Raw genomic sequence first — 24,788 nt, forward strand, 5'->3', positions numbered from 1 at the left:
GGCACATGAAAAGCTGCTCAACATCACTAATTATTAGAGAAATGCAAATGAAAACGACAATAAGGTATCACCTCACACCGGTCAGAATGGGCATCATCAGAAAATCGACAAACAGTAAATGCTGGAGAGGGTGTGGAGAAAAGGGAACGCTCTTGCACTGTTGGTGGGAATGTAAATTGATACAGCCACTGTGGAGAACAGTATGGAGGTTCCTTGCAAAACTAAAAATAGAGTTACCATATGACCCAGCAATGCCACTACTGGGCATATACCCAGAGAACACCATAATTCAAAAAGACACATGTACTCCAATGTTCATTGCAGCACTATTTACAATAGCCAGGACATGGAAGCAACCTAAATGTCCATCAACAGATGAATGGAAAAAAAGACATGGTACATATATACAATGGAATATTACTCAGCTGTAAAAAGCAAGGAAACTGGGACATTTCTAGAGACATGGATGGACTTGGAGACTGTCATACAGAGTGAAGTGAGTCAGAAAGGGAAAAACAAATACCGTATATTAACACATATATGCGGACTATAGAAAAATGGTACAAATCAAACGGTTTGCAAGGCGGATATAGAGACACAGATGTAGAGAACAAACATATGGACACCAAGTGGGGACAGTGGGGAGGGTTGGGGGGGAATGAATTGGGAGATTGGATATGAAATTGTACATTCTAAATATATGCAGTTTATTGTATGTTAACTGTATCTCAATAAAAGTTCTAAAAAAAAAAAAAATACTTACTCCAAATTAGAAGCAATGCCAAAGTTCATCAACAGATGAATGGATAAACAAATAGTGATATACTCATTCAATGAAATACTACTCACTAATAAAATGGACCAGTAGCAAATACAGAGCATCATGAATTAATCTCACAGATATAATATTGAGTGAAAGAAGCTAAACACAAAGAAGTACATATGATATGATTCCCTTTATACGAAGTTTTAGAACTGGCAAAAGATTTATGGTTATAGAAATCAGATTAGGGGTTACCTGAGGCAGAAGCAAGAGATAGTAGAGGAAAATGGGCAGGGAATGTTCTGGAATGATAAAAATGTTCTTTATCTTGATTGGAGTGGTGATTACACAGGTATCTCCATTTGTCAGAACTATACAACCAAAATATGTGCATCTTGTATATAAATTATAACTCAAAAACTGTTGAATAAAAATATACTGGGAAGTAGGAAAAATATTGCCATTATTTGAAAATGTTATAAAGGAATCTGTTGCTAAATAATTAGAAATCAAAGAAAATACTAGCAGATGACTGGATATTAAATTAACTTTTCAAAAGCTAACTTCATTTCTATACCACAGCAACAAATAATTGAAAAACTAGTTTTTTAAAAAGATCTTTTTTCTAATAGCAATAAGACCTTTAAAGTACCTGAGAATTATCTTAACCAAAGATGTGCAAGACCTGTATACAGAAAAATTTCAAACTTTACAACAAGATGACCTTAAAGATCTCAATAAATGGAGTGCAATGCCATGTTTATGAGCAAAAAGATGTAACACTATAAAAATGTCTAATCTTCCCCAGTTGATCAGTAAGTCAATATAATTGCAATCAAAATTCCAACAGCAGTTTTTATGAAACTTGACAAAGTTATTTTAAAGTGGTAGTACAATAGGACAAGCAAAAGAATAAAAGAGAGGAGGTACTTAGCATAATAAATATCAGGACTGCTTGTGAAGCCAGGGTAATCAAAACAGTGTGGTACTGGCAGAGGATAGACTAGCTGACCAGTGGGACAAAAACAGAGCCCTGGAACAGATCCATGCATATATGGGACTTTGATATATGATGGAGTAGCAGCACAGATCAGGAGGGAATGGAGGGACTATTCAATAAATGGGAAAAGTGGTCATTCACATTGTGGAAAAAAGAAATTGAATCCTTACCCCACACCACTCACAAAAATTGGCTCCAGATGATTGAAGGACTTAAATGTCAAAAGCAAAATTTAAAGTTTTAGGTAGGTCAATATCTTCTTGACCTTGGGAGTGGAAGACGGATTTCTTAGGCAAGACACAAAAATTATAAACTTTAAAAGGAAATACAGATCACATTCAAATAAAACATTTCAATTTGCAAAAGACTTTTTTAAAAGTGAAAATACAAGTCACCAAATGAGAGAAGATATTTGCAACATATTTAGCTAGCAAAGGATTATTGCCCAGAACTTACAAAAATATTAAGAAAAAGACAAATAATCTGGTGGAAAATGGGCAATACAAAAATATTTCACAGGAAAAAAAACTACAAGTGAATCAACATCCGAAGAGATAGTCAACCTCATTGGCAACCAAGGAGATATAAATCAATACCACAATTAACAAAAACAAGAAGGCTGAAACTGCAGAGGGTAGATGAACAGGCTCTCTGGAACACTGCAGATGGGAGTGGGAGTTGGCATTGTCTTGTAAAATTGAATATTCACCTACCTTATGAACCAGGAGTTCCTCTCCTGGGCATATAAGAGAAAAATTTGCACATGTGCACAAAAAAGGTGTGTAGTAATGTTCATTAGCAGCACCTGTTCATAGAAGTAAAAAACCGAAAACAACCCAAATAATAGATAAACTGTATATTCACACAATTGCATGTGATATAGCAAGAGAAGTGAACTCCAGCTGCACGTGATAATATGGATGAATATTTCAACCAATGTTGAGTGATAAAAACAAGCCTAAAAGTACTAGATTAAGTATGATACCCTTTATTCAAAAACTGCCAAAACAAGCATAACGAAACAATCTTTTGTTCAGCATACATAGACATGTGATGTATACACACACACATAGATGCCTATCCACACATATATCTACACACATAAGTGTTGATGTGTGTACGTCTATCCAGATATGTATATGTGATACATATATCTGCACATACATGTGTTGGTACATATATGTGTGTATATGTGTATATACACACAAATGCTATAAAACCATATAAAATAAAGCAAGGGAATGATAAAATTACTCAGAATAATGGTTACCTTATTGGAGGAGGCAGGAAGTTGGCAGAGGGGATGAGCACATAGGTGATATTCTAGTCCTTGGATTGTGGAGGTGGGCGGAATAATGGTCCCCCATAGATGTCCATGTCCTAATCCCCAGAACCTGTGGATTTGATACCTTATAGGGCAGAAAGGGACTTTGCATGTGTGATTAAGTTAAAGATATGGCAGTGGGGAGGTCCTGAATGACCTTGAATGACCCAGGTGGGCCCAAACTAATCACAAGGGTCCTTAAATGTGAAAGAGGGAGGGAGCAAGGTCGGAGTTAGATTGATGTGACATAAGGTGGAAGAGGCCATGAGACAAGGAATGTGCACAGGCTGTAGAAGCTAGAAAAAGTAAGGAAGTGGATTATTGCATAGAGCCTCCAGAAAGGAACACGACCCTGCCAACACCTTGACTTTTGCTCAGTGAGACTCATTTCAAATGTCAAATTCTGACCTCCCAAACAGTAAGATAAAAAGTATCTTTTCTGCAAGCCACTAAATTTGTGGTAGTTACTACAGCAGCAACAGGAAATAAATATGACCATTATATTGTGAAATTATGCAAATAAATAAAAGAAAGCCTCCAAGGGCTAAGTGTTATATACCAAGGATTATGAGGATCCAATTCTAAAGTCCAAAAAATAATATTTTAATATTTGCATATTCATTTTTTAATTAATTTTTATTGAAGTATAGTTGATTTACAGTGTTGTGTTAGTTTCTGCTGTACCACAAAGTGAATCAGTTGTACATATACATATAGCCACTCTTTTTTAAATTCTTTTCCCATATAGGTCATTGAGTAGAGTTCCCTGTGCTGTACAGTAGGTTCTTATTAGTTATCTATTTCATATACAGTAGTGTGTATATGTCAATCCCAATCTCCCAATTTATCCCTTCCCCCTTTACCCCCCTGGTAACCATAAGTTTGTTTTCTATATCTGTGACTATTTCTGTTTTGTAAGTAAGTTCATTTGTACCATTTTTTGAGATTCCACATATAAGCAACATCATATGATACTTGCCTTTCTCTTTCTGACCTACTTCACTCAGTATGACAATCTCTAGATCCATCCATGTTGCTGCAAATGACATTATTTCATTCTTTTTTTATGGCTGAATAATATTCCATTGTATATATGTACCTCATCTTCTTTATCCATTCATCTGTCAATAGACATTTAGGTTGTTTCCTTGTCCTGGCTTTTGTAAATAGTGCTGCAATGAACATTGGAGTGCATGTATTTTTTGAATTATGGTTTTCTCTGGATATATGCCCAGGAGTGGGATTGCTAGGTCATATGGTAATTCCATTTTTAGTTTTTTAAGGAACCTCCATACTGTTCTCCATAGTGGCTGTACCAATTTACATTCCCACCAGTAGTGTAGGAATGTTTCCTTTCCTCTACACCCTCTCCAACATTTATTGTTTGTAGATTTTTTGATGATGGCCATTCTGACTGGTGAGAGGTGATACCTCATTGTGATTTTGATTTGCATTTCTCTAATAATTAGTGATGCTGAATATCTTTTCATGTGCTTTTTGGCCAAGATAGCTGGGTAGGAAGAGTGAGAGGCCAAGACTGAGATTTTTAGTTCTGGCTCAACCACTATTACCAGGCAAGTCTCTAGGTCCCCATATCAGGATGGTTAAACTGGATTGGTGGTTTTCAAACTCACTTAGCAGCAAAACCCTTTTCTCACAAAGAATCACAAGTGGAATCCCAGAGATAAATGCCACGCTGCTCTTCTAGCCCCATAGTGGGAGGGGGCGCTGGACCAACCCTGGGAGCCACAGGGGAGAGCAACCGTGGTAACAGCCAGCAGGGAAGAGGAGACATCCCCAAATGCAAGAAGCTGGGAGAGTAGATTAGGCTTCCAGGAAAGGCTGAGCCTTGTAGGGCAGAGCCAGTTCCCATCAGTAGTTGTCTGTTTTTGCTGAGTAATGAGCAACTGCAAAATCTCAGTGGCTTACAACAGCACACATTTATTTTTCTCCATTTTTCTCCATCTACATTGGTCTGTAGATCAGCTGGACATGCCCTGCTTCAGGCTGCTGGCCAGGTGCAAATATGTCCTACGTGTCTTTACTCTGGCACCAGGCTCTTCTCTCAGCAGACCACGGGTGCACAAAAGAGCCAGCTACATCAGGGGTCTGCAGCACCATGCCTGCTCCTCTGGCATGTCACCTGGCCAGCCACCTGGCCAAGCCCAATATTAATAGATCAGGGACGCGTACTCCATGAACTCCATGGGGAAGGCCCACCAAGCCCAGAGGCCTTGGGCCTGGGCATGTCATTCTCTGTCAAGGAGGGAGGGACGAACTGGGAGCAGATCACACAGTCATGGACACTGTCCGCGGGGCTCTCATAGAGAGGGGTCCAGTCTGCACTGCAGGGCAGAGCAGACCTTCTTGGAAGTGGCCTCCCCACCACTGTCAGCCTGGTGGCAACTACTGGAAATATCAGGGTAGTTGGTATTTAGGAAAATTAGTCTTTTTAGGGTATGCCTCCAGAACCTAAATCCACTGAAATTTTTTTTCCACTTCTTGGGAGAAATGAGTTCCTTTTTGTGTTTCGTAGTTGCCCCAGAAAAAATACTTGCTGTCTGAGCCATCATTTGAGGCCTAAATTCTCCCAGCTCATGGCAGAGCTATCCTTGGAGATTATTATAGCCGAAATTGTGTCCCCCCCCCCCCCAAATTTATATGTTGAAGTCCTAACCTCAGAATACGACTGTATTTGGAGATAGAGCCTGGAAAGTGGTGATTAAGCTGAAATGAGGCCATTAGGGTGGGTCCTAATCCAATCTGATAAGAAAAGGTAATATGGGCAGACAGGGGTTCACAGACAGAAAGAAAAGACAAAAAAAAAAAAAAGATGGTGTAAGGACACAGCCAGAAGGCAGCCATCTGCAAGCCAAAGACAGAGTCCTCAGAAGGAACCAGCCCTGCTGACACCTTGATCTTAGATCTTCAGCCTCCGGAACTTTGAGAAATACTTTTCTGTCACATAAGTATCCCCCCCCCCAACCCCCAAAAACTAATACAGTGATTATTACGACTCTGTAGGGGGGGCATCCTTGCCCCTCCTGTCTTACCTGCCAGACGGAATATGCACACAATAGCAGACACCCCAAGGACAGGATCAGGAGATGCAGCAAGTGGGCATTGAAGCCCCTCTGGCCCTTGCTGTCCTCTTACCTCCTTCAGCCTCCAGCTCCCTGAGTATCTCCATCTACTTGATCCCAATGCTCTGGCTCTCTCTCTCCTCCCCACCCCACCCTCCCCCCGCCAGGCACACAAGATTAGGTGTTGGGCCTGCCTGTCCTTTCTGTCTTGGACGGAGCTCCCTCATCAGAGCCTTGGTTTTAACACCAGTCTTGGGCATTAGATTTGCTCCTCCTCCCGATAGCCTGGCTGTGGACTCACCATTCTGCTGAAATCATCACAAGCCAACAAGCCAGAGTTGCCCCTAAAGAGGAAAGAGCCAAGAGGCCGAGGCCAGACGGGCCCTCCACTGTCTGCCTTGACAAGCACATGTGCTCTGTTCTCCAAAGCCCCCATCTAAGGCCAGCCGTTGTTCCCCTGCAGCCATGTGTTTACTCCCCAGACATGTGTGACACCTGGAAAGCAAGGATGTGGCAGACAGCAGCCTGCCCTGCTGCCTGTGTTCCTCAGGTTTAAGGACTTAGAGGGTTCTGATGTTCCTGTCCTCTGAGCTAAACTCTCCACAAATAACCATTTTAGCACAAAGAAGGTAGAAGGCAGGGGTGAGAGAGAGGAAAGCAATAGGTTGCCTCTGATTCCCCTTGATCTGAATTGCTTTTTCAGGCCCTTGCACTGAGATTACTCTTTTGTTTTCTGAGCCTTTGGGTTTGAATGGAGCTCTCTCGCATCTCGCAAGGGACTGGAGGGGGAAGAATGAAGCAATGGCAGGGTTGATAATCCTACAACCATTGATTAGAAGAGCCCATCCCTGGCTGTTGCTGCTGTGTCTGGCTAATCTGTTGTGTCAATGCATACTATTATCAGCTCTTAACTGATGGATTATTGACAGAGTGAGCAGGGGTGAGTGCTGATAGTCTGCCACGTGAGGGCATATTTAGGGAAATTTAATCTGCAAATGATAGACAGGGTGAAGTATACTGGCTTCTCCAATGTCCTTATGAGGCACTGGGTCAGGGCCAGGAGAACCAGCCTGAGGACAGCCCTGGTTGCCTCCTACGCAATTGGTTGGGTCCTTTCAAGGCTGAGCACCTCCACACCTCTCCCACACCCATGTTCAGGCCTCCAGCCCATGCTGCTCTCACACCTACAGCCTATGCTCTCAGCCCTTTACATCTTAAATTCTTTTATAATTGTGCAGGATGGGAGGGAGAAGAAGGGGTGGTTACATTGGTATCATAATCACTATTTTTCAGCCTGGTGAGGCTGAGGAATTGGTACCCAGCTAAGGGTCAGGAGCAGGTAAGGAATTACAAATAGATTTTCCTTTTGGCCTTTTGGATTTTCCACACCCGTGGCTCCCTTGGAGTCTTTCTGGGGGAGTCTAGCCCCACTGCAGTTATGTGGCCTGGCTCTGGGAACGAGACAAGAGAAGGAAGGGGGGAGGCAGATTCTGAAGGAAGAGGCACAGCCAGGAGCCCCACTTAGTGATGAGTAGAAGAGAACTTGCCTGAGAGCAACTCTGGGTACCAGTCTCAGATGGAAAGTTCAACTAGGAAAGGCTGATGGGATAACGTGGCACATTTACAAATGAACGTGGGGACCGAGGGAGAGTAACTTCTGTGTAGTTCTTTGTTTAAAAACCCACAGTCTAGGCTTTGCCTCTTTGCTCAGGATGCTTTTTAGTTAAATCTCAGATCTTTCTCCTGTTTCTAAACTGCATGTGGTCAGAAATGGGAAACTTCTCTTTGCCTCAGAGAATAGTTTAGCATGTCCACCAGAGCTGTTACTTCTCCTGTGAAACTATTCTTCTCACTCCTGGAGTCAGCGAAGCAGATTCTCTGCCCTCCAGCTAGGTGGAGCATCACACAGAGATAGAGTAAAACATAAATAAGCTTGAAAGCTGTCTCCCTTCCCCTTAAGACCCAGGGGGAAAGGAAGCAGACAAGCCCAGCCAAGGGAGGCGTTTAAGGGCTAGAGCTCTTCCTCACTTTGGCCGGAGCATGCCTCATGCTACCAGCGGGGCTGGCTCTTAGAGAGAGTTGTCCTTTCACAGCCAGCTGAGGAAGGGCAGCACGATCATCAGAGATACTCTGCAATACAACAACCGCCCAGGTCAGATGAGTCTTGTTCCCTCAGGCTGTCCCACTGGCTCTTTTTTCCTATAGGGGCAGTAGCTCCTGACTCTGTGTATGTGTGTTGTGGTGGATGGGAGGAAGCAGCCTAATTGCATCAAAGGGGACAACATGTAAGAATGTCTCAGTGAATAAGTGTGCCTCAATTTCAACCTTCATGCTTCCCAGGCAGCTAGACCAGAGCCAGAGACCAGGCATCCACTGGTTTAATGGGAATGAACTGAGGGGCGGAGTTCAAGTCCTCCTCAAGTACATCAAGGTGGCCAGGCATTCAAGGCTTAGAGCATCCTAGCAAATAAATCACATCAGCCCTTTTAAAATACAGAGTTAAAATCAGCTTCCATTTCAAACAACGTTGGCATCTAAAATCAGTCTACTGTATGACCTGGCTTTGTGTTAGCCAATTTTGTAGTTAGGGACTGCCAGCTTTAGTTACCCTGAGAAGACAATGCAGTGGCCAAAGAGGGTCTTGTTAAAAAGTTAACACTAATTAGGAGATTGGGGTTGACACATATACACTATTGAACCTACAGTATAGCACAGGGAGCTCTACTTAATATGCTGTGGTGACTTAAATGGGAAGAAAATCCAAGAAAGAGGGGATGTGTGTATATGTAAAGCTGATTCATTTTGCTGTACAGTAGAAACTAACACATTGTAAAGCAACTATACTCCAATAAAAATTAATTTTAAAAAAATTTATGCTTACTTGGAAAGACCAAGAATGGTGATTGCTCCAGCTGGATTCAACTTGGAGCGTGTTAGCTTGCAAGGAGGTCTTTGCTGAGCTGTATGGCTCTCTTGAGATTGCTGGTGAGGAATCAACATGCCAGCTCTGTTCTTATGACGAGATAGGGGCTCCTGGATGCATTGTCTAGTTGAAGGCAAACTTACTCTTGAAAGATGGGATCTGAGAATCAACTACTATATAATTCAGGGCAAGGCATTTAATCTCACTAGACTCTAGTTTCCTCTACAATAAACTGAGAATTAGAATTTATTCATGAGCTTGTCAACAAGGCAGCTTATCCATGGTTAAGAAGTTATAAAGTGTTTTACAAATAGTAAGGAAATTTCTCACTATGCAACCTTGAGTCTCTAACAGATGCACTTAGGAAACTGGAAAGACAATAGAGGCTCCATAAAGGGAGGTCCCATTTCTGATTTGTTCCCTGCAGTATCTTTTGTGTCTGGTAGAGGAACGGTGCCCAATAAAATATTTGTTGAGTGAATGAATGAAGTCAGCAAAAGAAGCAACTGGCCCACGGTATGTAGACTGCCTTCCTCTTTGATGTCTTTGATGCCAAATGTTTCTCTGTTCCTTTCCCTGAGCCTTTCAGGCCACATTGAGTCCCTGCAGATTTGCCTGCTGCCAGAATCTTTCTAGAAACTTCCACTCAAACAAATGTTTCCTTTAAAATGTCACCATTTCTGAAGATTGTAGAACTCTAGGAAGACAGAAGACAAGCTCAGAGGTTGGTCTTTGGCAGGAACAAATATGGTACTCTTCCAGGAAGTGTAGTAGCACCCTTGCCTGAACCATGTGTTCACCAAGTGCCTGCTTTGGCCTCGCTCCCTGTCTGCTGTACCAGCCCTAAGGGATCCCATTTCAGTCTCACCTCCATATCCTAGAAATGGTCAGAGAAACTTAAAAGCAAGAGGGTCTAGCAAGACCACTGCCCCATGCAGCTGGACTGGGCTTCTGTAGCTGTCAGCTCAGAGCCACATCTGAGGACTCGAACCCACCCCCTGGATTCACTTCCAGCAAATCAAGTGATACCTGGTCTCCAGCTCAGGCCTGGCTGCGTAGGAAGCCTGGAAGTTGAAAGAAGGGCGTGTTCATATTCAGGACTGAGAAACTCTCAAAATCAGGTGTCAAGTTGCCAGGCCATGGCACTAGGGGCAAAAGTTCAGCAAAGAACAACTTCTAAGAGAAAACCAATATCTTCCCTGAAACTAAATAGAAGACTGAATGGCAGTTTCAGGATTGAGGCACACTCAGCATAGGATCCAAATGGAGAGTTTAAGGAATTACGAATATTTGTGATTTAACAGGTGAGATGAGGGATCAAGGGAAGGAGGAGCTGAGTCCAGTCACTTGGGATAAGATGAACTGGATGAGGAATACATCCCTTAAGCAAGAGTCAGTCAATCAAACCAAGCTACATGATTCAGGAGTTAGCATTCATGGTTCCGGTCCATTCTGTAATTAATTAGCCACCCGACCTTGAGCAAGTCACTTTACCTCTTATATGCAAAGTTAATGAGAAAAACTAGGTAACCTCAGCAGTCCCTTAAGCTTCTATTATTTCCACCGAAGTCAGTCATATAATGAGATTAATTTCCACATAGATGGAGAGAAGGAAACTAATGTCCCCCTGGAACCCATCCTGGGGTTTTTTTTGACTTCACCTTATGTAAATCTGCAACAACTCTAAGACACTGGCACCATTTTCTCCATTTTACAGGTGAGATCACCAAGTCTTAAATCAGTCAAGCAATCTGTCCTAGGCTACATGATAGAGAGTGGTAGGACGAAGACTCAGACTCTGTTTCCAAAACCTCCCATTCCTCCAGGGGCCCATGCTCCCTCACAAGCCACATAAAGAAGGTCAGTGTCATTCCTCAGGAGAAGGCCCTGTGCTAGACTATGCTACTTGCATGACAAGCACTGAGCAGGACACAGAGGGGATGCCAACACGTGGAATCCATGCTCCTGCCCTCCGGCTGGGGTGACAGGCTGCTGGTAAATGACATCTACTGAAAGTGGCTGCTGGGATCAGAGTGAGAGTTCACCCTGACATTTCTCATGTCTCATTCTTTATTCTTAAAGGAACCATCTTCAGCCAGAAGAGTCAGAGGGCTTTTCACAGTACCATTCAGATATATAGCACAGCCATAACCCTCACTTTTCATCATCTCTTTTCTTTCATCCCTGTAAATTCAGTTCTGGCTGAGGGTAGGGTAGGGGCTAGAATTAAAACCTTTCCATGTCTGCATGTGGAAGTCCAATGCAAAAATAATTAAATCTCCAACCATTTATCTTCTATTTCCAACTTTGATCCATTGTTCTGAGAACAATCTGAATGGTGCACTTCCCCCACTGTGTAATTTATGATTGAGTTCACACTTAGCTAACTTTTTACTGTTAGGAATGTTTCTGCAGCAGGCATTTCAGCCTCCTCACAAGAATAGTTCTAATTTGGAGCTCAAAACAGAGAGAGGGAGCTGGTATTGCAGGAATGTCAGCCAAGCTCCTGGTTTAATGGCTGTGGGATGGCTGAGTAGTTGCAGATGTGAGCACTTGAGGGCAAGCAGCAGTGCTAGGATGCGAAGGCCTCCAAGCCCTGGCATTTCAAAGTGAGCAAATTTAAACAAAATTATGGCATAGGATTTCTTTTTGATGCTATTTTTTGGTGTCAAAGCCACTACTTGATACCCAATATGGTAGCTCCAATGAATCTATTCAATCTAATCTTCATAATCATGGCATCTCTAAGGTAGAAAATTAATTGGATGAGGTTAAATATCCCCTTTTCATGTCAACAAAATTGGTTTTTCTAGGGATTAAAGGATTAATGTGGTGTTAAGTCCCTAAAGAGGTTAAAATACTTTATTATTCATTACAAAACACAAAGATTGGGCTATTATTTTTTTCTTATGTCATTGCCAAGCATGTCATTAAAGGGAGCACCACAGAGAACTGGTAATGCCAGTTTCAGAAGCTCTTAATGCTCTTCAAAATGCATGTCTGCCCTGCTTACAAACTCTTTCTGGGTAAAATAGCCTGAAATATATCGAAATGAAGACTTTTACAGCCTCGTCTCAGTGCCAGACAACCAGTAGGCAAGGATGAGCTTTCAGGAATGTCATTGAGGCTGTGAAATGTGGTATTTCATATTGATGTTCTCTCAGCTTCTGATGAAAAGAGCACCATTTCCCATCAACAACTGAGAAGATACTTCCAGTTTGGGTCAAAGAATGGAGAAAGCTGGGCTATGACATATCACCTCACTTTTCAAATTAGGATTTACACACTTTCTCTACCCCATATAAAAAGGAGTGATTTTAGCTCTGTTTCCATCACAGTTTGCAATTTTGAGCTGGAAAAATCCCTACATCCAACGTCAACTTTTTGCACCTGGGGAAACCAGGGCGCAGATCTGTGATATGACTTGCTCTTAGTCACTCAATTGTAAGTGGCAAGGTGGCACTGGGACCCAGTTTCCTGACCCTGATGCCCGCCCCGCCCCCCCCCCCCCCCCCCCCCCCGCCATTAAGTACTTTCCCAGCTCCTCCATTCTCATACAGATGGATGGCTTGATGACCCAGGGCCCACACTTGAAAGACAGATGTTGGAAACCGGGACTCAGACTGAGACCAGAGCACATGTCCAAGGTCACTAGGCCACACAGTGACCACCCATGACCTCAGCCCAATGAGGCCCAGGTTCTGAGCTAACTGGACACACTCTTCACAGATTTGGGAAGCCTGGCTCCACTTTTCATTCAAATCCATCCTGAACAGATCCTGGCTCTCTCTTGGGGGACACAAAGGCAAAGCAATTAACTCAGGCATCATCAGGACAGTCCTATAACATTCTCTGCTGGGGAAAGAATAAGGAGTCAAACACAGAACTGAGGGTTTGACTTAATAATGTCAAGTAACTTTAATAAAAGTAGAGTCAGACAAGATAAAGAGCCATGAGAGGTAACATACAAAACACCACCAGGGTCAAAAGAGAAGGGTCTGTTCAAGTTGGGGAGTCCAGAAGTGATTCATGGGTGAGGAAGAGGCTTTTGATTGAGTCTTGAAGGAAGGATACAATTTCAGGAGGTGTAGATAAGGCAAGGACATTCAATTTGAAAGAAAACACATGCTTACACCTGAAACTAACCCAACATTGTAAATCAACTATACTTCAATAAAAATAAAGAAAAGAAAACACATACATGAAGAGGAAGGCAGAGAACACTGTTTGGGAGGAGGTGAATGATGATTTCTTCAAAGCCAACTGATACATCTTCCCCTCCAGGAAGACCTCCCTGATTGTTCCGGGCTAGTTGAATACCCCCTCCAGTGCTCCCTCAGCACCCCAGGCACACTGCCACCATAGCATTAGCCAGAACGCTGTCACAGATTTGCCCCCACCAGAACTTAAACAACTTGAAGCCACTTCAGGTCACTTTTTAGCTTGTTTTTTTGTGCAACCCGAGCAGAAGGCCTGACCTATGGTAAGTTTCCCCCAAATGTTTGTTAAATGTGTCAAGGGCTCAGTTTGGATCACTGAAAAGAAATCATCAAGAGAAGTCTTAAAAGGAAATGTGGGGCCTATCTGGGAGGCTTAGTATCTGGGGTAGGAACTTGTGCCTTATTCAGCATGTGATGGGGAGCAGGGAGGTGATGGAGCAGGAAAGGATGTGAACAGAGCTGACCTTCAAAAAGAGCACTCTGACTCAGGAGTGAAGGATGGATTGGAGCAGGGGGAACCAGAACCTGAGCACTAGGCTAGGCAGGCTCTATAGGACACCCTGAGCCTTCAGTGAGGCGGCCCCAACCTGGCCAAGGGCATTGAGGTGGGGGCAGGGTAGGTGAGCACACGAGGAATTGCAGGGAAAGGGAACGGATGCATGTCCATCCATAGCTCTGTGTTCCTTGGTTGGCAAGGATGGAAAGAGGGAACTTTCTAAAAGCTATTTCTTGGAGGCATGGTCTATCAAATATCTACTGCCTATAAAGTGCTTTTAATTTTTCAGATGCAAAAACTACAAGGGGAAAGAAATGTTACTTCTGCATCTTCACTAGAGAAAGCTAAGATACACAGACATGCAAGAATTGGCCCAGAAAGACACAGGAAATCAAACTCAAACATTGGAAAATCACTACTGTGACAAAATCTGAGTTTTAGATGTTGTCTGTATTCACACATATACACACACTCACCCACTTACACACATCCAAACCCCCGTTTTTCAATTAAGATTCAACTAGTTTGTCACAACAGGCAAACTTTTCAATTAGATGTTAACATATATTTTACTTTTTTTTTTTTAAATTCTGCATGTTTATGTTCATTGGAGCACTATTTACAATAGCCTGGACATGGAAGCAACCTAAATGCCCATCAACAGATGAATAGATAAAGAAGATGTGCGTGTATATACAATGGAATATTACTCAGCCATAAAAAGGAATGAAATTGAGTTATTTGTAGTGAGGTGGGTGGACCTAAAGTCTGTCATACAGAGTGAAGTGAGCCAGAAAGAGAAAAACAAATACCATATGCTAATTCATATATATGGAATCTAAAAAAATGGTACTGATGAACCCAGTGACAGGGCAAGAATAAAGATGCAGATGTAAAGAACGGACATGAGGACACGAGGTAGGGGGCAAAGGGAAAGTTGGGATGAAGTGAGAGAGTAGCATTGACATATATACACTACCAAATGTAAAATAGATAGCTAGTGGGAAGCTGCTGCATAAAACAGGGAGATCAACTCGATGAGTGGAGATGACTTAGAGGGCTGGGATAGAGAGGGTGGGAAGAAGTTGTGACAGGGAGGGGATATGGGGATATATGTATAAATACAGCTGATTCACTTTGTTGTACAGCGGAAACTGGCACAACAGTGTAAAGCAATTATACTCCAATAAAGAGCTTAAAAACAATTCTGCATGTTTCATATTTGCCTCCAGTACAGCGAACTGCCAAACTTTTAAAAAGCTGCATAACGACCCAGAGGATCAGTGGGTAGGACAACAGAGAGGTGAAGGCTCAGGGTGGCAGTGAATTTTACTGTGGCGGCTCCTGCAGGCTCATTTACATTGTTTCCTTGTGTACTGTCTACTCACATGTCCAGTTCGATGATGCACACATGGCCTTTAGGGAGTCCCCAATCTAATGTCCCGAGACTTAGTTCCTGTCTTCAAGAAAATGACAGATAATCAGCTTGAGAAGTCAACTCACACACACCACATACACAGTCCACACACCTTACGCCAAGCATCTCACCATCAAACAGCAGCAATACCAACCCAAAAATATTACTACAGAAGTACATAACCTATGATTACAGAATTATGAGAATCAATAGAATAGCAGTAAGAAAACAATGGCTAAAGGAGAAGTCTCCAAGTGAGGATCATAGCTTCACAATTTACTAGATGAATAGCTTTGGGCAAATTACTCAAACGACTCTGACCCTCAGTTTTCTCATCTGCAAAATGTAAGTAATAGTAATAAGTGCTTACCTAAGTGGGATTTTTGGAAAACTGAATAAAAAATTATATGGCATAGTATTATGATATATAATATATATACTGGCATGTATATAGCATACATAGTGTGTGTGTGTATATATAGTATGATATATTATATAAATATAGCATATATATTATTGTCTATACTATCTTATTAACATATTGTTATGCTATATTAACTTGAGTGTTGAGAGTAAAGGGACTATCTTGTATACTGAAATGAAGAGGAAGGTTAGGCAGAGCTGAGACAAGTGGGATTTCTCTGGCAGGCAGCAGCAGGGGCTGGGGGGGCATCCTTGGGGCAGGAGAAAGGAGGGAAAGAGCTTGACCTCTAACATGTACAGGAACAGCAGCCACCTGGCAAGAAGGCAGGTAGGGGATTAGTCAACTTGTCTGTACATGCCTCAGCATCAGGGTCAGACAAACTGAAAGTCTAGAGAGGCATGAAGTGAAGGGCACCGGGAGACAGGGATGGTCTGATGGAGCCCACTGAGGCGGAAGAGTAGGTACATGCTCGTGTCATTTGGAGAGACATCCATAGTAAGCCTGACATGGTTGACCAGGAAACCAAAGCAGGTGAATGTCACAGGTACTATTTTGTATCAATAATTATTGTTTGTGCTAACACCAGCTTACATCTTCATGTGGCCCTTTTCGACTTACTCGATGCACTCTGGTGTCATGGTCTTCTGTGTTCCCTCACCTTAATGTAGCGAAGATGCAGAGGTCTTGCTTTTCCTACTTTATAAAGATGAGAAACCTGAGAGCAAATGGTTCTAGGCTCTGCGCAAAGCCACACATGCAGCCTGAGGCACACCACTGTGCCCTCGTCATTAGGGGGTCTTCTTGTTGGGTTGTGCCATTTTGGATGGTATCTAGTCTTTCTCGAGACCCCTTTGAATAATGCTGAAGGCCCAGGTCCATCTCTTTTATTTCTTTTACAATTTTCAAGTTCCTTCTGTTCCCAGTTCCCTTCCTTGAAACACACTGGAACCCCTCTGGAGGCTTGACCTCGCAGGTGCTCAGTGAATCCTCACAGCACCTTGGACCAAATGGTCCTTCTGCTGGGGCCCTTGCTTCACCAATCACACCTCCAGCTGGCCCTCAGGACTGGCCTCACATCCCCAAGCGTTTGCCCTGGGTGAGGGATGGATTCTGGGGACCAGCACAGTTAATGTTGTGACACACTGGACACAGTGGAGCTGTTGACCAAAACGTGGAAGATGCTAACCTCTTCAGTGGCTGTGCCCTGAACCAGCTCCACTGCAAACAAGCCACTGGTGGTAGGGAATGGGTCAGCCCTGCACAGTGTACCTTGAGGCACCACTCTCCAAGGGGCTCTGCGGTCAGGGGAAGTGTACGGGTGTCCGAATCCTTTTTAAGCCGAGGTGCCTTCTTGGCACAGCATATCCACTCCTGGCTTTAGGGAGGAAGGAAGGAAGCCAGCCAGGGATGCAGCTCTCTTAACCCTGGGACAGAGCAAGACAAGAGGTGAAGTGGGTGCCTTTTAGAAATGAAGAGACCTTTCTGGTATGGTGACTACAAGTCCCTGAGCCCAAGGCTCTCTGGAGCCAGTGCAATGGGAAAGACAGAGCCTCTCAGGCAGCCCTCCTCTCAGTTCTAATGGCTCAGTCCCTGTCCTGAGTCCAATCATCAACATGTAATGTAGCTGGACATTAATATCTTAGCCTCACACAGAAACGCCTGTACTGAAATAAGATTTAAGGTTATGCCCTTAGCCTTTATAGAGAGTCGATAGGAGAAACATTTGAGGAGCATTTCTCTGCCTTTGTGGAACTGCAGCGGAAGATGGTGTCCATTGTACTACCTGGTGTCCTACGCAGCCCTGACACAATAAATCCTCCCTCCACACAATGCCCGGGAAAGCCTATCTCTCCCAACTTGTATTCCTTCTCGCTACAGATATTACTGACTGGATAACCAAGTGCATGTCCCTTTTATTTTTTGCCTTCGTTTCTATTAAACTGGCAGTAAATTCAATCCTCAGCTTCAATAACAGATTCCACCCCTGTCTCTGCCCACATCTATTTCTCTCTCCTTTTTTTTTTAACCCGCTTTTATCTTTTAACAGTCATTTTATGAATGGTTAGTTTTGTAGACTGCTCAAACCCCCTCCCCATTTAAGAAAAGAAGAGGTGATGGATTATTGATAGACAGAGATACATGAATAGGGTTAGGTAAGTAGATCAAGCTTTTGGTGAACAGATGGAGGGAATGGATGGGTGGATAGAGTGACCCGAGTTTCATCATTTCATTCACACAGTTAACCCAGAACAGAATCAGGAGTCCAGAGTCAGCCCTGTTATTGGTCCAAGATTTCCTTTCAATCCAACTTAACATAACTATATTGAATATCTATAACCTAAACACAGATTTTTCCAGGGTACGGTTTTTGTTTTATTCATATATATATATCCAGCACTATATACAGTAGGTGCTCACAAAATGTTTGAGGCAAGTTAATTTAAGTTCAGTTCAACTAGAAACTTGTTCTACCAGATGCAATACACAATGTCTGGAGCCCACCACATCCTTGGGGAGATATAATTCACAAACCTGAACAGATCACAATGGCCGTATAGCCAATACTCCCCTCCTAGACCACTCAGGCTGATTGTCTCAGACCCCACTCCTTCCTGCTGCGGGTCTTTCTCACGTTACTTCCCCATCCACAATGCCCACCCCCGCCCATCCATTTAACCCACTCCTACCAGCCGTAGAGACTTAAATCGTCTCACCACCATAAAACTTGTTTCCATTTCCAGCCAGCCCACAATGATTTCCCCTTCCCTGATCATCTACTGCACCCGAGGCTTCTCAGAGACCTCTAATAGCCCACGACTAGCCCCCCCAAACATCCCACGGGCACCTTAATTTCAGCCTGTCCAGAGTGGAACCTCCTCCTCCAACTGCCCGGTAATCTAAGTTGGGGTGTGTGTGTGTGTGCGCGTGCGCGTGCGCGCATGCTGGTCCTGTGATGAAACTACCAGAGACAGGGATCAGATCCTGGCCCTACCACTGTGTTGGTATTGGTCATTGGTCGGGATTCAGTCAGAGAAGCAGAACTATATGCATATATGTATATGTATGTATATATATGTATATGTGTATATATATATATGTATATATAGTGTTGGCCAAAAATTTCATTCTGGTTTTTCCATCAGATGTTACCAGAAAACCCAAATGAACATTTTGGCCAACCCAGTGTGTGTGTGTGTGTGTGTGTGTGAGAGAGAGAGAGAGATGCGTGTCCATATATGCATAGGCATCCGTATATGTTTATGTGAAGGAGTTGGTTTTTCTTACAGAGATTTGACCTTACACAACCGTGGGAGCTGGTCTATCTAAGATATGTCTTTGTGTCTGACGCTGGAGCTTAAAGTCTGCAGGGCAGGCAGTTGGGAAGGGAGGATGAAGGGTGCCAGCTAAACTGTGTCAGTTGCCACCTGCATCTACAAGGATGAGGTCACTAGCCACTGCAGTTGCTGACCTCGGACACCCCTGAAAGGAATTCAGGGCAGAGATCAGAAATGAGGCACTATGCGCTCTGGGAAAAACTGGCAGAACAGGCCTTCAGATCTCTATTTTCAGGAGATCTTATGAGCACAAATTCTTGCATCTTCTCATATCTAGAAAAGCACTAAAATTACTACTGGAGACACCCTGCTCCTCGTGACCAGCAGCAACTTTCTGCCAAACGTGAGCTTGGTTGCATGTATCCCCTCCACCAAAATCACATATATACTGACCTCCCACCCACCTCTTCAGAGCAGTTTCTCAGAGCTGAGAGGCCGTCTCCAGGATAGAGTCTTCATTTTGCCCCAAGTAAACTTAACTCACAACTCTCACATTGTGCATTTTTTTCACTGGACAAGAACAATAAGGTACATCCCGCAAGTACAGCTAGCACCCACAGGATGGACTAAAGCCAGTTCTACTTTTTGTCCAGTCCTAACATGTGGATGTCTCATAGAAGCCAGAGTCCTTTAGGACGGACCTAAACACACACCTGCCCAGGAGTCTGGAAGCTGAAAAAGGACTCAGGGAAAGATGAAGCAGATGCTGGTCCAACGACTGTCACACGGATGAGGTGAACCAGTAGGTCAGTGACAATGTGCATGAGCTATAGAAGGGCTGCTTCTTCCTTTCTGGCCTCTAAATCTCCCACAAGAATCTCTCTCATAACCCCCCTAACCCAAAATACCTAAGAAAATTTCGAGACATCCCCTTAGCCTAGCCAAGTTGAAACATTTTGAAGCCAGTACACCATGTATTATCTTCATGGTCTTGAACAAGTGGCAATTTTTGGAGCCTCAGTTTTCCCATCTGCAAAATGGCAATAAGATAGCAAAGCATTATCATGAGAATTAAATATAATTATACCTATTGCGTTCTTAGTACAGTGTTTGGCACAGAGTCAATGCTCAATAAATGGTATCTATTAAAATTAATCTGGCTTCTCCTCCTATTTTCCTAGCTCAGTCAGTGGCCTTAAAATCTACCCCTTCACCCAAGCTTGGGCTTGACCTCTAGTGGTGGACAAGTTGGCTGAGATGTCATGAAGAGGCTCTGCCTTTGCCAGGTGACTTCTGCGGGGCAGGTCTATTTCCAAGCAGCTCGAGTGGTCCTCAGTGTGCCAGGCTCTTGGAGCTGCACAGTCACCTGCCTGTCCATCCATGGCTGGCACCATACACCCCACCTCTCCTCAGCTTGGGCCTCTCACAGCAGCATCTCTACTCCCAGACCACAAAGTCAGACAAGGGCCTTCATGGGTCTCAGGACAACCTTGGGGACTGGGCTTCATTCCAGAGCACACAGTGCTGGCTCTGGCTGGCACAGACACCCCAAGAAGCTTTATCTGGGAACAGACAGGCTGCATTTGGGTCCTTGGCCTGGAGCACAAAGACCCTGGGCTTTCTTTTTCCATCAAGGGAAAGGCAGCTCTTCAGGGCAGAAAAGGAAATCCAAATCACCATAAAACCCTCGAGCTGGGGTGAAACAGGAAGCTCTGGTCTTTTCCCAGGGCTCCCAGTTACCCAGGAAGTCTTAAGTTCCCTCCAGGAACTCAGGCCTTATTAAAAGTGAAAATTCAGAATTTTATACTTTCCCTGCCCCCTAGGGAAACATGATCTTTTTTGTCAACATTGTTTAGATGAAACTAGAGTCTTTATTTGTTAATAATTCTTGCTAGGACAGTGAACAAAAACTTAAGGAGCAACTTAATAAAAACAACAAACTAGGAGTCAGCCTTGAACTCAACCTCACATCTAATCAATTACAAAGCCCCAAACCCTGCCAATAATCCCCTTGTTTAGGTCTCAGTGTGTCTCCTTCCTTCCATCCTTACTGTGACCGCATTAATTTAGAGCCTACTATGAAATCTTCCTAAATAACTTCAGTTTTCTTCCTCTAATCATTCCCCTACAATGGTCTTTGTCAAAAGAAAAACAGAAAGAAAGAAGGGGGGAAGGAAGAAAGGGGGGAAGAAAGGAGGGAGGGAGGAAGGAAGGAAGAGGGAGAAAGGGAGGGAGGGGAAAGGAAAGAAAGAAAAGAAAAAGAAAAGGAAAGGAAAGAAAAGAAAAAAGAAGAACAGGCAAATCTAACATGCCACTCCCCAGTTTACAATTGGCTCCTCCGTTCTTTTCAAGGCCATATTCTGTTCTATATCCCTAGGGGCTGGCTCTCCATGGCCTAGACTCTGCACCTTGTCCAGCCTCAATACACAGATTTAGGCTATGTCACTGTCTCAGCATTGGTCTACACATGACCTTTTTCTGTTTTTATTTATTTGTTTTAATAGTAACCCACACCCATATAGGAACTGACACTGACAACACCATGCCTATCTGATCCTCAGCCACACATGACCACCCGTAAAGCCACTTAGATAACGTGATTCTGCTTCTATGAGAAGCCTTCCTGCTCACCCTACTTCTACCCCCTGAGTTCTGAGGAACAGCTGGGCCAGAGGGAGAGTCTGGAACTGCAGAAGAGACACACACACTCAGAACTGCTGCCTCAAACTACGCAGTGTGAAGAGAGAAGGAAGAGGTCAAACCCCTGATGCTTCCAGCCTTTGAAAAAAGTGCCTCTACCCAAGGAGAAATGTAGCTCAGTGGGTGTCGTCCATTAGTCAGGAACTCATTCCTCCTCCATGGGGCAGAGTGTGAGGCCAAGACTATCATTCTAGTGCAGGGCTTCTGAACCATGGGGAGTGGTCTCTGAAGGAGGCTCAGCTGATGGGCTTCAGGTGGATAAATCCTCTGACATTTCATCTATGCTTATGTGTGAACATATCTCTTTTGAAGGAAAGGGTCCAAAGCTTTCATCAGACTCTCAGAAGGATTCCTGACCCTGAAATATTTTAGAGCCACCCTACATGGAAACACAAGTGACTGGAAAGGCAGTGACCCCTGAGATATACCCAGGAGCTGGGGGTGGAGGTGGTGAGGATGACAGGTCAGAGACAGCTCTGCCTCCTGAGGTTGCAGAAGGTTGGATAAGGAGTGTGGATGACAGCCAGTGTCTCAGGAACCCACACTGCACTCGTGCACCCCCACTAGTGTGCATGGTGCACAGCTCTGGGAAAGGATTATGGGCTGAATTTCCGCCTTCTTTATCCCCTCAACTGAACATTACGTGCAGTGAACAACATGCTCGACTGCACATAGCAGCCCTCGGAAGCTGCAGTTTCACTTCCAACCTAACCAAAGAGAGCATGCCTCTCCTCTTCCAGGATGACACTGCCTGGAAGGTACTGCCAGTATCTTCTGTCTCCGATCTTTCCATCTCAGATCCTCTGCATTCCTAATTACCTGTGCTCTACCACAGGTACCCCTCATGCTGCTGCTTTCTATGATAGAGGGCTCTTCTGATGCATTTCACTGTTTGTGCCTGAATTCCTTAGGAAGAGAAAGTAGGTAACACTTAGCTGTCCCTTGCCCCAAGGTGCCTAGTACATCAGCAGATGTGTTTGTAGAGTGATTGTGTGACATCTTCATCCAGCCACAACTCACCAGTGGGCATGCAGGACACCCCCAGCAGACAATCTCAGCATGTTCTTCCATCAGTATCCCCTTAACTGGAGGAAATCCACACAGCCCTGCTCTCACCTCCCATATCCCATGCTTCTCTCATTCCCAAAGCAATCACACCCTCAGTGGAGAGAAGGGGAGAGAGAAGGTGTGTTTTGAATGAAGGGATAAGAAGAGAGAAGGGGAGTTACTGAGAAAAGGGTGAAGCAACACTGCTAGTGACTGGGAGAGACAGTTCTCCAAGGGGAAGAGCAGAGAATTATTTCTACACTAAACAGTGGCCCAAGAGCACCCCTAGACTGGCTCCCTTGGCACTTTGAATGATTAGTGTGCTGGGCTCTGTGATCCCTGCTATGGATAAAATTCGGTCCTTGCCTTGTGGAGTTAGCTCTCTCAGCTCAGAGGTTAAGATATTTGTTCCAGATTATGAGGTTAGCAAGAGACAAGCCAGACTCGAGTCCTGGTCTCCTAATTCCTTGCTCTGTTTACTTTCAGCAACAGCCACTGTAGACCATGATCCAAAACCTAACCCATCACCGCCACCCATCCACGGCCTCAGGACTCCCATCACCATGGCAGGAACGCACCTTCTTTGTTTAATGCAAAAGCGTGTCAACTCCACCATTATCTCAGATCCTTTGGTGGCCATTTTTGTTGTCAACTCAGCATTTAAGGAAGATGGATTGTGGTACCCGAGAGAATTCCTTGCTGAGTGAGCTTGGGTTCCTGTGATACTTAGGGAAGCTCTGTTAAATGCCCTGTCCCCACAGGAAGACAGCCATAAAGAATTTCATGATTATTTCTCCAGGAAGCAAAAGTATAGGGTTTTTACAATTTGGGTACCAGGTTGAGGATATGGTGACTCACAAGCATATTTCGACCAGGGATCCTTCCCTCCTTCACACTTGTGTCTGCAGAGCCTGAGCAGTGCCCTCTCTGGGTCATTCTGGGGTGGAACTGAGGCCCCCCAGAACCGCAGCCAGAGCTGCATCAGACCTTGATTCCCTGCAGACTCAGGCAGCAGGAGCTGAACAACTCCTCCCCCGAGTCTCACTGAGCCTATTTCCAACAGGAAGGGGTTCCGTAAGATCAGCGCCTATCAAACTATTCTTTTAGTTCCAGAATACCTTCTTCAAAAGAAAACAATGCCAAGAAGGATAAACAAATACAGCGAATAACAGCAGAGCTCCTATGGTTGAAAGGATTCCCCGGGCTGTGAGGGAGGCCTGAAAGTCTACCAGCCAGATAAGCCTCAAGGCAGCTCCATGGGACCCCTAGGACCCCTTAGAGCAGAGCTTGGAGTATGATGGGCTAGATGATCCCTAGCAATCCTGAACATTTCTACAGTCGTATCATAAGGCCCCTATTATTAAATCTTGATTCTCACTTGGCTTTTATTAACTTGTTACCCATCTTCTTAACTCCAATGACAGAAATGGAGGCCCACTTGCTCAGGAAGTGGTAGGGAACATCCTGTGCCTATATATTCCCTGCAGGATTTTAATCCAGAGATGTTTGATGTTCCCTAATTACAACATACTTGCTATGGTGCACACTACACCCAGCATAGGTCACGTCAGCGCCCTTTCCAAATATGCCTTCATGATGCTGAACTTCCCAGCTACCCCTGCTACGGGTATCATTGGGTTCCCTGGATGTTATCCTTGAAAACGAGCCTCTTGCACCCCCTCAGTGCCTAGGAAAATGGCGGTTGGGCATCTCTCTCTGGCACAAGTCATGTTCTTTGTCTTAGCTTTCATGCTTGGTTTCTGAATGCCCCAGGTCATATTCTCTATGTGTATGTCTATGGTCACTTAATCTCTCCTGCCACCAGTCAAAAACTCTTACAGAAGTTTAATTCCTCATTTAAATTTGCCAAATATGTTCTATTTTTATAATGAGATGTGCTTGATAAAACCAATAGTTTGTTCTCTAACAAGTAACATTACAGACTAAATGTTTGTGTCTCCCCAAAATTCACATGCTGAAACGCTACCTTGTGAAGTGATAGTATTAGGAGGTGGGGCCTTTGGGAAATAATTAGGATTAAGTGAGATCCTGATGGTGGAGCCCTCGTAAAAGTCACAAGAGCGCTTGCTTCCTTTCCACGCTCTGATGACACAGC

This window comes from Hippopotamus amphibius, chromosome 8, assembly GCF_030028045.1.
Source record: "Hippopotamus amphibius kiboko isolate mHipAmp2 chromosome 8, mHipAmp2.hap2, whole genome shotgun sequence".
Lineage (NCBI taxonomy): Eukaryota > Metazoa > Chordata > Mammalia > Artiodactyla > Hippopotamidae > Hippopotamus > Hippopotamus amphibius.